Source organism: Scardinius erythrophthalmus, assembly GCF_964197995.2.
Source record: "Scardinius erythrophthalmus genome assembly, chromosome: 8".
Taxonomy (NCBI): Eukaryota; Metazoa; Chordata; class Actinopteri; order Cypriniformes; family Leuciscidae; genus Scardinius; species Scardinius erythrophthalmus.
In genome coordinates, this window is record NC_138228.1 from 25,987,821 (window position 1) to 26,001,754 (window position 13,934).

The 13,934-nt window shown below is 47.8% G+C and overlaps 1 pseudogene across 1 annotated transcript in view; it reads right to left on the minus strand.

Moving 5' to 3' along the window:
• Window positions 1-796: 796 nt before the first annotated feature.
• LOC308694925 (extracellular calcium-sensing receptor-like) overlaps window positions 797-13,934 on the minus strand; it is a 38,640-nt pseudogene continuing 25,502 nt past the window's right edge. The window contains exons 7-8 of the transcript in view: window positions 1,787-1,910; window positions 797-1,691 (exon numbers count right to left, since the gene is read on the minus strand). The product of the transcript in view is annotated as an extracellular calcium-sensing receptor-like (transcript). The remainder of the gene's footprint in view (window positions 1,692-1,786; window positions 1,911-13,934) is intronic.

Genomic DNA, 13,934 nt, shown 5'->3' on the forward strand with positions numbered 1-13,934 from the left:
GGATCACGCGCCCACATCCAGAAAATACACGGGCAAACGTGTGCAGCTCTTTTAGACAGAGGAAAAGCTCAGCAGAATGCTGAAGCACCCAGGGAGAAACACACACACTGTCGGCAGATCACTGCACAGATCAGCAGCAGGCAATGCGATCTTGCTGGAACGCGCCGTCACACCAACACACTGAAGAGCCACTCGTCTAGTAGAGTGAAGATGATTCAGAATGGCTTGTAGGAGTGAAGAGAACTCTTGGCTCTGAAGCAAAAACATATCTGCATTTTGCCAGCGTACTTCCTTATATACCCACGAAGTAAGGCGGAGTTACGCAATGCAAATTCCGCAGCCCCATGGCATTTCTTTGCTATTGGATCATTTTATTTCTTGAAGATGAGAGGCTTTCTAAGCGAAACCCCATTCGTCTTCACGACGTAACTCGTAGTGACCACGAAAGGGAACATTATAAAATAATCCAGTTCATGATCCCTTTAAAATTCTTTCTCCCTAATGCAATGTATTTAAGTACACATTTAGGTCAACTGTGAAATTGTATTTTCTTTTACCACTAATATTGAGTGACTTTTTTAACAAATTGTGGAAATGTCCAATATTTGAGTTTTTGCTGAATAGTAAAATGAAATGAAATGTGAAATTTGTGGTTTGTAATTACAATAACAACAATAGCATCAACAAAATGCATTTAATAATGTTTAATAACCAGACAATTTATCTAAGTCATGAAATCATTTTATTATATCTATTTTTGTGATCTGTTGGCCTCATAACTGATTTCATTTCAGTATTATTTCATCATTTGCTTTTTGTCATTTCTCTCTGGTTTTAAAAGTACAATATAACACTTAGGAGCAAATATACACAGCAAGAGACCAAAGGCAGAAGCTAGAATAGCAAAGACATGGACAGCAACCATATACTTTCCATGAGATTTCACATAAACTGGAATGAATGTTATCCACACAGCAAAAAATATAAGCATGCTAAATGTGATGATTTTAGCCTCATTAAAGTTATCTGGTAGTTTTCTGGCCAAAAATGGCAATAAGAAACACAAAGAAGATAGGAAACCGATATATCCTAACACACACCAAAAAAACAATTTTAGATCCTACAGCACATTCAACAATTATTGTTGCATTCATGAACTTGGTGTTATATGCAGCAACAGGAGGCTTAGTTGTTAACCATATGATGCAAATAAGTGCTTGCACAAAAGTGCACAAGATTACACTTGATCTTTGATTAGCAGGGCCAAACCACTTCATGACATTACTACCAGGGAGGGTGGCCCTGAATGCCATTAAAACTACTACAGTTTTTGCCAAGATGCATGAAATACAGAGAGAAAAGCTGATTCCAAAGGCTGGATAGCGAATCCGGCATAACCAGTCAGTGCGCTTCCCTATAAATGTCAGGCCAACCAGAAAGCCTGCGCAGAGGAACAGGAGGAGAAGGAAACTTAACTCCATATTGTTTCCTCGTATGACTGGTGTTTTTCTGTACATTATAAACACACCAAGCACTGCTAATGCTGCACAGGCTCCGAATGCTGAAAATTGCCCACAGGATTATTCCCAAGGGCTCCTGAAAAGACAAAAACTCTAATGTTTTGGGAATGCATTGGTCTTGGGCTTGGTTCGGCCATGTTTCCTTTGAACATGTCAGGCAATCATTTGAGTCTGTGGAAACATTGGAGGGAAGGGGAAGCATAAAACACTAATTTTCCTTTCTTCTCAGAAAACCACTAAGTGAGGAACTGTGAAGAACTTCACACCTGTTTCATTACTGATCTCTCCTTCAGCACATGGTATGCAGTCAAAGCAGCAAACTGGCTTTCCTTTTTGCCTGGCCTTCCTGGAGCCTGGCAGACAGCTTAGACTGCACAATGATTCTGGAGCCTAATGACCACAACAGAACAAACAGTAGACAAACACTAGTCTGAACTCTGTTATAGGGTTGTGCCGTTAGACGATAGTATCGTGTATCGACGATAGTCAGAGATATCGCTGATGGCAGATGCCTTTGACGCTATCAATGTGATCATTGGTTCGTTTCCCTATTAATGTATAAAATTATTATTGTTATTATTATTATTATTATTATAAAGCTAGAATTGTTATTAAATTAATATTAGGAACTACAATTAATTTGCCTTGCCTAAATTCATAACAAAATCACCGACACGCGCATATGAGTACTCCTCTAAGAAAATGTTTTTGTTTTCTGCAAGGTGATCCATTCACAAATCGTCAAGAGTGCTTGTGTAAACAGACGCATCATTCTTATACAGATCTAAGATGAAAACGGCATCGTTGTTCGTCAGTATTTTGTTTCCGTAGCACATTAACAAAACAACTTAGTACGTAGTATTGTAACAGAATGTTGGCACAACGTAACCAACCTTCTAACAATGTTTTAACAACATGGCTAAAAGGTTGCTATTACTACATTGTGACAACGCTGTAACAACCTTCACCACTCAATGTTGACATTAAACCACCGTTCAGGGCCATTGCTTAAGGTTGTGCCTATGGTGTCTTGACAACCACTGGACTACATATGTACTTGTCACTACCCTGAAGCGCGAAAATCAGCCTTTAAAAGCCCGTTGGGCTCCACTCATTGTGTTGTCTCATTCTTCATCGAGCGAGGATACGTGAGTATTGCGTTTAATTTACCTCAGCTTAATAAGATGCATAATTATTCAAACACAACCTACAACTTCATTTTCTAATGTGACTAATGTAGCCTCGCTCGCACTGTTTAGTTTTTCATTTGATATGTCTGCTATTTAGTCTCATTCTTTGCTCCTCCGGATTCACGAGTTCACACTTACAAATGATCAGAGAATAAATAGTTATGCGTATTTGGAGTGCTGTCCGGGAGGAGGGCTCCGAGCTCAGAAATTGGGCCCGAACCCAGAGTACTCCCCCCGTATCTCTTGGTTAGGAAGATAACCAGGCAAGTGTGAGGAGATGGGGTGGTGGAGGGATGCTGAAAACTGTCGAGGAATGTGGGTGAGTCGACTGTGTGTATTTATAGGCCTTTAATCATGCTGATTGACTGGACCTGTTGATTACTGATTGCTGACAGCTGGTTGGAATGACTTGATTGTTTGATCGTTAGAACGTGTTCCTCCCGAACCTTGTTAATACAACATAATTTCACAAGTTCACACTTACAAATGATCAGAGAATAAATAGTTATGAGTATTTGGCGTGCTGTACGGGGGGAGGGCTCCGAGCTCGGAAATTGGGCCCGAACCCAGAGTACTCCCCCAAAAAGCTAAGTGAGCAAAGGACAGCCGCCAGCTTAAAGACCCCACGAAAAGAGCGCAGAGATTGGCGGGCTGGCATTTCAAGGAGAAGCCTGTATGTTTGGCTGGGAGATCTCTCGCAGCGTCCGGCGGGAGTTCAATACGCATAGTCTCTGACGGGTAAGTCCTGCTGGCATCCTGGAAGGTAAAGTATGGATGTTCGAACAGGAGGGTTCTTGCGGCAATAGTCACGGCATCGTTATCGTAAACCTCGCCAGTCAGGAAAAGAGAAAAAACGTAAATGCTTGTCCGGAAGGGTTTTGCTACGTCCGCTGGGAGATCAATACTCGCTGGATGGAAAAAGAGAAGACATAGATGCTCGACCGGGAAACCTCTCATTGTGTCCGCTGGGAGCTCAATACTCGCTGGACGGAGAAGGAGGAGATGAAGATGCTTGACCTGGGTAACTCTCGGTGTATCCACTGGGAGATCAATACTCGCTGGACAGAGAAGGAGGAGATGAAGATGCTTGGCCTGGAAACTCTCGCTGCGTCCGCTGGAAGATCAATACTCGCCGGACGGGGAAAGAGAAGACATCGATTTTATATTTTTAATTTTTTACCCGACAAGGGTTTGGTGGGCTTTTTTGATATGGAATCGGTTGGTCCTGATGTAGCTTTGGTAAGCATCTGAGGACCATCTTCTGAGAGCTTGGATCTGCTGCTGGGAGAGGCCCTTTTGGGCTGCTGAGGTTGCTGCCCCGATGCGGAATGAATGGCTGGATAAATTTTTGGCTGGGATGCCTGATTTCTGGAGAACGGATTTTAGGTGCTTTTGGAACCAAAAGCATGTTGCGGGTTTGTTGGAGTCATCTACAAATAGGGGTTCGAGAGGGGATTTAGCATGAGAGTTTCTCAGTTGAAGGTATGCCAGTATAGTTTGGTATGGTTGAATTGTTGACGAGAGATTGAAAATGTATATGAGATGGCCTTTTTTGGTTTGGTCTGTTTTGCTCTGTTTATTCAGAAAAGAGATTGTTTCACTGTCAAGTACTGATAGGTCTGAGATGCTTGGGTGGACTTTTGGGTCAAATCTGGAGCATCTGAGAAAACCGAAAAAAGCTAGAATAAACATGGCGTCGAGAGTGCGAGATGTATTAAGGGATTGGTAGCCTGTGCAGAGGGTATGAATACATTTAGTAAGCATATCTAACGTTATGGGTTGTCTTGAGTCGGAACGGGTGGGCTGGGATCGTTGGATGCCTTTAATTAGGAGGGAAGTTTGTGAATTATTTATCTCTGGGGAGGGGGCACCATGTATCAATTTGTGAAAAAATTGGATACCGCTCAGGTAGCCTTTGATGGACCAGACTTGGAGGCCCTTAACGCTTTTAAGGTAAGAGATGAAGGAGGTTATTGAAATGAGAAAAATCATGGAATGGCGTGTTATAGGTAAAGTGGACGGCTTTAAAACATCTCCATGTGGTCACATAGGATTGGAGAGTTCTGGGAGAAACTGCTTGGAAAATGGTGTCGAGCGATGTGTCGAGGAGGGGTTTTAACGGGTGGGTTATGGAAATATTAATTCCGAATAATGAGGTACTGGAGTTTGGAATTTGTCCGCCTCTGGAGCCAGCGTCCTGAATTTCTGAAACATAAAGCGAGACAGAGAGTCAGCAATTTGTTTTTTTTTTTTGATCCGGGGATATGTTTGGCAATTAAGATAAATTGATAACACGCTGAAATCCAGATTAGACGTCTTAAAAGTGGCATCAGCGCGGGTGAATGGGAACGGCCTTTATTAATGCACTGGACTGTAGCTTCATTGTCACAATGCACTAAGATACTGCTAGCAGTCCATTCTTTCCCCCACAGGAAGGCTGCTACCACGAGAGGGTAAAGCTCGAATAATGCTGAGGACTGTAGTGTGTCCTGGATTTGGGGGGGGCATGCGAATCAGCGTCCTTGGCAAAAAAAACCCGAAACCGAATGAGGGGGCTGCATCTGTGAATAGCTGGATGTTGATGGGGGAGGAAATTTGGTTCTTATATAAAAAAAGATAGACCGTTTCATTGTTTAAGGAATGTTATCCATAGCTTGAGTTCGTCGCGGCACGCTGGAGTTAGGGAAATAAGATCCTCTAGTGCGTTAACCGAAGACGTGAGAGAGAGGAGATGAGAAATGAAAGGGCGGCTTTGTGGGATGATGCGCATGGCGAAGTTTAAAGGGGTCATATAATGTCATTTTTGTACAAGCTTATAAGATTCTTTAGGGTCTAAATTAAAAGTTTGTAATATACTTTAATTAAAAATTCTCATTAGTATTGTAAGAAAACACTCATTTTACCTGGTCAAAAACAGCTCTGTTTTCAGCACGCCGTTCAAGTGCATGTGTCTTTAAATGATAATGAGCTTTGCTCACCCCGCCCCTCTGTTCTGTGTGTACACCGTTTGTAACACAATAACACAATAACCATAACGCGTTGTTCATTATAAACATGGGATTATGAATTATATTGAGAACGTCGTACATAGAAAACATGCCGTAATGTACCTGAGTGTAAAAAATAGCTGCATTCATCATGAAGCGTGCAAGCGATTTGGAAAGATTAATAGAAAGATTAATATAAAGCTTAATAAAACGTTACACTCACTTCAGTTCTTCTGGAGGTGCAGCAGGAACATGAATAGTTTGTACCAATCCTTTTTTCAGGAGCAGCTTTTAGCAAAACCAGCTTTATACTGACCCTCGTTTGTAAAGCAGTCTGGTGAAATGATTCGCGCAAACATGAAAGCATTGACGTTGATCGTGGAGAATATTCCCTTCGAAAACAAACTCAGCCACTGCGTCTTCAGCTGTACGAATTTAGGAACATCAATATGATGCTGTGTTCATTATTACACCCAAGAACAGAACACCACAATCGCTTAGACGTCATTCTGCTCATAGACAGTGCTCCAGCGGATCAACAATGAAGGCACCGGTCGGCGCGGGCTATGATTGACAGCTCGCTCACGAGGGCGGGTCTGTGTTGAAACGCTGCTGTCAATCAACCATCGTGGGAGGGGCGTCGATTTTGTGACGTCACAAAATCGAACAGCTTGATTTGAGATGGGAGGAAACATTATAAGAAGATAAAAAAAAAAAACACTGGATGGATTTTTATCATTTTATGATGGTTGTGTACAGGCACTGCCAACGCACATTTCAGTACAATCAACTTGTAAAAGTGCATGACCCCTTTAAGTGGCCGAGCAGGGATAGGAGTTCACGTTTGGAACACTTTGAACTGTCTACGAGGGTAGATGAGATGAGGATTATTCTATCGATTTTTTCCTTGGGCAGGGAGGCCTGGTATTTAACCGAATCTAAGTTAATGCCAAGGAACTCGATCGATGTGGCGGGACCCATGGTTTTCTCTTGGGCGATGGGGATTCCGAGCTCGGAAAAAACGTTTTGAACTGTGAGGATCTGAGCTGCTGGAATGGCGTCAGGTGGCGAAATTATCAGAAAATCGTCCAGCAGGTGAATGAGGTGAGGAATTGCATAATTGTTTGACAAAATCCAGCAAATGGCTTCAGATAGCATGTAAAAAAATTTGGGGCTGCTTTTGCATCCAAAAGTTAAGCGTATGGCAAAATAGAATTTCCCATGCCAGCGCACTCTTAATAAGTGCCAAGAATCCGGGTGGATGGGCATCACTTTGAAAGCCGAAGTGATGTCAACTTTTGCGAGTCAAGCGCCCCGACCCACGATTTTTATCAGGTCGACTTCCTGATCTACGTCGTGGTATTTGAGAGAGAATTCATCAAGTGGGATCAGGCTGTTAATGCTTGGGAACAGGGAATTATGCAGAGCTGACAGATTTTGAGGCGTTTCTTACCTGAAAACTTTCTCGTAGCCACTCCGATGGGGCTAATGTGAAAAACTTTGAATGGAGGATCGTCAAAAGGGCCAATCATAAAGCCTGACTCGACTTCTTTTTTAATCAGGTTGTCTACTACGTCGGGCTCGGCGAGAGCCGACTGGAGATTATTGCAGATGATGTTATGTGAGAGCGGGCATTCCACTCCAGGTTTAAAACCATGTTGGAGGCCAGACAGCAGATATTCAGTGAAGTCGGAGTCCGGGTGGTGAGCTAGTTCAAATGATAGACGAGAAATATTCACGGGAGTCGATAAATAATTTTTAGATTTCTTATTGACATCTTTAAACACGGGGCATATAGGACGGGCATGAGCACTGCCGCAGAAGCTGCATATGTGCAAGTACTGACAACGCTGCCTGGTGCACTTGCCGATGTTAAAGTTGTTGCAAGGCTGTTTGTTGTCAGTAGATGCTTTGGAGCTGAAATTAGCATCGTGGGGATTGATAGTTACTGGTCTTGGCACGTAGCTGGTGGATTTAACTGGTGCTGTCTCCGGGTAGGGGGGAATGGAGGGGTTAATTTGTGGGCACGATGTAGTAGAATGTGCCACAGACCTGCAGACTGCGCAAGAAATGTTCTTGCAGCCAAGGAATACTCTGTAGTGTAGGTCGGTGTCGAGTGCTCCCCAGTAAGGGCACTGGTTCCACTGGGAAACCCTAACAGCACACTTTGCTGAGAAGAGTTTGTGGTAAGTGTAAAAGTGCCCTCCCCCATAGGACAACGCGAGCTCGGCTATGAGCGCTATTGTCGTTCAGTTCGCGACACCTATGAGGAAAGGCGGAACAAATGACTTCTGTGAGGCGGCTGAAGGCAATAGAAAATTCGGAAAAACAAAGTAAACGTGATGAATGTGTGTTTTTTTTTTTTTTATGTGACTGAAAAATGCCCGCAGGCGGTTAGACTAGGGGAAGCAGGAAAAGCGGGAAGCAGAAAAAGTAAAAGTGAAAGGTCTATGTCCGCACCTGCCAGGATCTGTGCTCGGATGTTGTGAGCCACAGTGTCACATGCCTGTCCTGTCTTGTGCTGCACATGGGTGTTTTGTTATTTTGGGCCATGTGCTCGTGTCTATTGTCTAGCCCCTCCCATCTTGTTATCTGATCATTGGTTAATTTGTTCCACCTGTTCCCTCTTGATTTGTTCCCTTTAATAGTCCCCTCTTGTTTGCAGTCTGTGTTGGTTCGTTGTCTTATGTTTCCTGTTCCCTTTGATTCCCTAGTAAGTTCATGTTCTGTTTTCGGTTGTTATATTTGTTAGTTGTGTTTTCCCCCTCGTGGGTTTTGTTTTGTGTTTAGCCTTTCTGTTATTAATAAATTCATATTCTCTGCACTTGAGTCCTCGCACCTTTTGTATTTCCCCATTCCGTGACAGAACGAACCAACCAATTGAGGACTCAGCAGAGGAGCTCACTCATCCAGCAGCATGTCCGACAGTGTCTCTTCCCCAGCCACCGAGCGGGAGAGAGGACAGTCTTTTTTGGGAACCCGGTTGGTCATATTTCGCGGGACCCGTGGAGGCCGCAGTAGAGGAGGTGGTCGAGAGGAGTCCCGACACCACTCTCCACTCTGGCCCCTCTTCGACCCTGGGTTGGTGATGTCCAGCCCAGGGTCCCATTCGCCACTGGTTCCGTTCAGCCCAGAGCCCCATTCGCCGCTGATTCCGCCTAGCTCAGAACCTGCACATTGCCATCGGAGACAGAGGAGGAGAAGGAAGACCTCCTCCGTGTCTGTTCCGGTGGTCCCAGTGCCGGTGGTCCCAGTGCCGGTGGTCCCAGTGCCGGTGATCCAGAGTCCGGTAGCTCCAAAACACAGGAGGAGGAGAAAGGCTCCCTCCGTAACTGTTCACGTCACGTCTGCCCAGCCAGAGACTGTTCATGTCACGTCTGCACAGCCAGAGACTGTTCACGTCCAGCCAGAGACTGTTCACGTCACGTCTGCCCAGCCAGAGACTGTTCACGTCACATCTGCCCAGCCAGAGCCTGTTCACGTCACGTTTGCCGAGCCTGTGTCACCGGACAAGATGGCCGCCGCAGAGCCTGTGTCCCCTGACAAGACGCCTGCTGAGACGTTGTTGGATTATTTTTCGACGCTAGTCAAGATCCTAGATATTCCCAGGAATGTTCACGTCACGTCTGCCGAGCCTGTGTCTTCCGTCAAGATGGCCGCAGTTGAGCCTGTTCATGTCACGCCTGCCGAGCCTGTGTCTTCGGACAAGATGGCTGCCGCCGAGACTGTTCACGTCACGTCTGCCGAGCCTGTGTCTTCGGACAAGATGGTCACCGCCGAGTCTGTGTTTTCGGACAGAATGGCCGCCGCCGAGCCTGTTCACGTCACGCCTGCCGAGCCTGTGTCTTCGGACAAGATGGCCGTCGCCGAGCCTGTTCACGTCACACCTGCCGAGCCTGTGTCTTCGGACAAGATGGCCACCACCGAGCCTGTTCACGTCACGCCTGCTGAGCCTGTGTCTTCGGACAAGAGGGCCGCCGCCGAGAGTGTTCAGGTCACGTTTGCCGAGCCTGTGTCCCCTGACAAGATGGCCGCTGTCGAGCCTGTGTCTGTTCCTGAGCCGGTGGTGTCTGTTCCTGAGCCGGTGGTGTCTGTTCCTGTTCCTGAGCCGGTGGGGTCGGTTCCTGTTCCTGAGCCGGTGGTGTCTGTTCCTGTTCCTGAGCCGGAGCCAGTGGTGTCTGTTCCTGTTTCTGAGCCGGAGCCAGTGGTGTCTGTTCCTGAGCCGGAGCCAGTGTCTGTTCCTGAGCCGGAGCCAGTGTCTGTTCCTGAGCCGGAGCCAGTGTCTGTTCCTGAGCCGGAGCCAGTGTCTGTTCCTGAGCCGGAGCCAGTGTCTTTTCCTGAGCCGGAGCCAGTGTCTGTTCCTGAGCCGGAGCCAGTGTCTGTTCCTGAGCCGGAGCCAGTGTCTGTTCCTGAGCCGGAGCCAGTGTCTGTTCCTGAGCCGGAGCCAGTGTCTGTTCCTGAGCCGGATCCAGTGTCTGTTCCTGAGCCGGAGCCAGTGTCTGTTCCTGAGCCTGTTCCTGAGCCGGAGCCAGTGATTGTTCCTGTGTCTGTTCCTGAGCCTGTGTCTGTTCCTGAGCCTGTGTCTGTTCCTGAGCCTGTGTCTGTTCCTGAGCCGGAGCTGGTGTCTGTTCCTGAGCCGGAGCCGGAGCCTGTTCCTGTGTCTGTTCCTGAGCCTGTGTCTGTTCCTGAGCCTGTGTCTGTTCCTGAGCCGGAGCTGGTGTCTGTTCCTGAGCCGGAGCCGGTGTCTGTTCCTGAGCCGGAGCCAGTGTCTGTTCCTGAGCCGGAGCCAGTGTCTGTTCCTGAACCTGAGCCAGTGTCTGTTCCTGAACCTGAGCCGGTGGTGTCTGTTCCTGAGCCCGTGGTGTCTGTTCCTGAACCTGAGCCGGTGGTGTCTGTTCCTGAACCTGAGCCCGTGGTGTCTGTTCCTGAACCTGAGCCGGTGGTGTCTGTTCCTGTTCCTGAGCCGGTGGTGTCTGTTCCTGTTCCTGAGCCGGTGGTGTCTGTTCCTGAGCTGGTGGGGTCTGTTCCAGTTCCTGAGCCGGTAGTGTCGGTTCCAGTTCCTGAGCTGGGGTCTGTTCCAGTTCCTGAGCCGGTGTCTGTTCCAGTGCCATGGCCGCCCGAGGGGTCGTCTCCACCGTGGCCGCCCGAGGGGTCGTCTCCGCCGTGGCCGCCCGAGGGAAAGTCTCCACCCTGGCCGCCCGATGAACTGCCCGCTCCGTCCTGGCCGCCTGAGGGAGAGTCTCCGCCCTGGCCGCCCGATAAACTGTCATCTCCGTTCTGGCCGCCAGATAGACTGTCTGCTCCGCCCTGGCCGCCCGTTGGACTGTCAGCTCCGCCCTGGCCGCCCGGTGGACTGTCTCCACCCTGGTCTGTCCCTCCCGTCCCTCCCTGGTCTGTCCCTCCCGTCCCGCCCTGGTCTGTCCCTCCCGTCCCGCCCTGGTCTGTCCCTCCCTTCCCGCCCTGGTCTGTCCCTCCCGTCCCGCCCTGGTCTGATGGAGCGTCTGGTAGCCGCTCCGTAGGGAGGGGGTAATGTCACATGCCTGTCCTGTCTTGTGCTGCACATGGGTGTTTTGTTATTTTGGGCCATGTGCTCGTGTCTATTGTCTAGCCCCTCCCATCTTGTTATCTGATCATTGGTTAATTTGTTCCACCTGTTCCCTCTTGATTTGTTCCCTTTAATAGTCCCCTCTTGTTTGCAGTCTGTGTTGGTTCGTTGTCTTATGTTTCCTGTTCCCTTTGATTCCCTAGTAAGTTCATGTTCTGTTTTCGGTTGTTATATTTGTTAGTTGTGTTTTCCCCCTCGTGGGTTTTGTTTTGTGTTTAGCCTTTCTGTTATTAATAAATTCATATTCTCTGCACTTGAGTCCTCGCACCTTTTGTATTTCCCCATTCCGTGACACACAGGGGGCGGTTCCAAGGCGACGGCGTTTGATGGGACGGGCAATGGTGTAGCTGTAAAAAGAGAATAATGTGATTTTATATTTAAGAGAGAGCTGTAGGGGAGAGAAGCCGGGGCTTTGACTATTGGCGGAGGCAGCCTCACGCTTAAGTCTGCCTGTGGAGCTTGAGGAGGGACATTGAGAGAAGCATAAGGGGGAAGAGAAGGGTAGAAATGAGAAGCGTGAGCCTGTGTTGCAAACGGAGGCAGACTTGCGCTTGCTTGTGCTGCAGGCCACTGAAAAAGGGAGGGGTTAGCGGTAGTCGCAGGAAGATGATGTAATGTCTGGGCCTGCGCCGCTAGCGGAGGCAGCCTTACGCTAGCGTCTGCTACGGGAGCTGGAGGCCACTGCAAAGGAAAGAGGTTAGAAACTTCGGGAAGAAGGTGCCGGGAGGTTAAGCGGGGACAGGCGGGCCCATCTGTGTATGGCGCTACGGCAGGACGAGCCGCGCTGACATGGTGAGCTGAAACTAGAGGCGAATGAAGTCTCGCAGCTGTGGAATACGGGGCGCGGCCTAGGCTCGCTGAAGGCCTGGTGCTGTGGCCCGCTGCACGCCGAAAACCGGATCTTGTACGAGAGGAAGGTGTCGGGCGAGGCGAATCCGAGGCCTCCCGAGTTTTGCCTTGCCTGCTTGCCGCCTTGGAAGCTGGGGTGGACTTAGGAGAGAGGTTTGCTGATTGCAAGGTAACATACAGTTTGTATAGTTGTGCCTTGTTCATCCTGCGTGAGGGCTGAACATCAGAATTTATCAGTGCTTGCCTCAAACTTAAAACTGTCCACTTTTCAATAGGCGGAATCGTAGGCACGGCTGAACGATAGGAGGATGCCGGGGAGGATGCTGGAGTCCTCGCCGGGGGAGGTGAGGGTAGGCCTTGGCATCTTGGCGTGCAGTGGGTTGCTTGGGCGGACCGGCATCCGCGAGATAAAACCTGGGGCTCGATATCAGGCGGAGAAGGAGTGGTCCTGGGGCCGGCTGATGGCGATGGAGGAACCGGAGTACAGTCGAACTCGTCGTCGGACGGAGATAGTTAGACTTGGGACATCGTAGCAGTATGGTAAACCAAAAGCTGAAAACTGTCGAGGAATATGGGTGAGTCGACTGTGTGTATTGGTAACACTTTAGAATACTGTTTCTTCATTAATGAATAACTACACAGGAACAAATGAGTAATGCATTAGTAACACTCTAGTAACTACTATTAACTAACAAGAAACTCTGATTAACCAATGAGTAAGTAATAGCGCTCAGTCGGATGTGGTAGTTCACTATTAGCTAATCAATAACTACTATTTTTCATACCTCACTGAAGACTATAAGAACTACTATATACAGGTTAATAAATATTTATAATGCACAATGTTTAATATAAGGTAATGGTAGCCCATTAGTAATGAATCAAGTGTTACTACATCTTTCTAAAGGAACTACTAATGATATGGATCAGTATTCTAAAGTGAAAAACATGATAACAACCTAATATTGACTGAAGTCACTGTAAGCTTTAAAGGCTTTTGTAAGGTTTTGGATAGTAATGAATCAAGTGTAACGTCTCGGTTACGTATGTAACCCTCGTTCCCTGAGTAGGGAACGGAGACGTTACGTCGGATGACGACGAATGGGGTTTCGCTTAGAAATCCTATCATCTTCGAGTATTAAAACACGAGCCAATGGCAATGAAATGCCATGGATCTGCGGAATTTGCATAGCGTAACTCCGCCCCATGCAGGGGGTATATAAGGAAGTGCGCGAGCAACATGCAGACTATGTCTTCGCTGAGGAGCCGAGACTGAACTCAGGTGTTCCAGCGGTACAGCGGAAGTGGCAGGGAGACGTAACGTCTCCGTTCCCTACTCAGGGAACGAGGGTTACATACGTAACCGAGACGTTCCCTTTCGTTGTCACTCCGAGTTACGTCGGATGACGACGAATGGGGTTCCCAGTGTAATCACGCCACCTCTCGACTGTCTTCCAGTGCCCTGCGTAAGTCTGAGCTCCCTGTCGTGAGACTAGCACGGACGAAGGACTCCTACTTAACACAGGAATACCAAGGTACACTGGGAAGCATATCCAGTAGAAATATGCAATCATGCCCAGCCCGAAGGGGGGGACTTAAGAATACACATATGACCCGAAGGAACTGCATAAGGAGAATCACTGTGGTGTCCAGCCGCAGGTGGAATATTTCAACCCCAGGGGTGGCAAGGTGGCTTGCCAAGGGAAAGACACATGCTCAAGGAGGCTTACAGTGGAATACACATGTGGGGGTCGCCCGGAGGGGAACCATGCACATGGAGGCA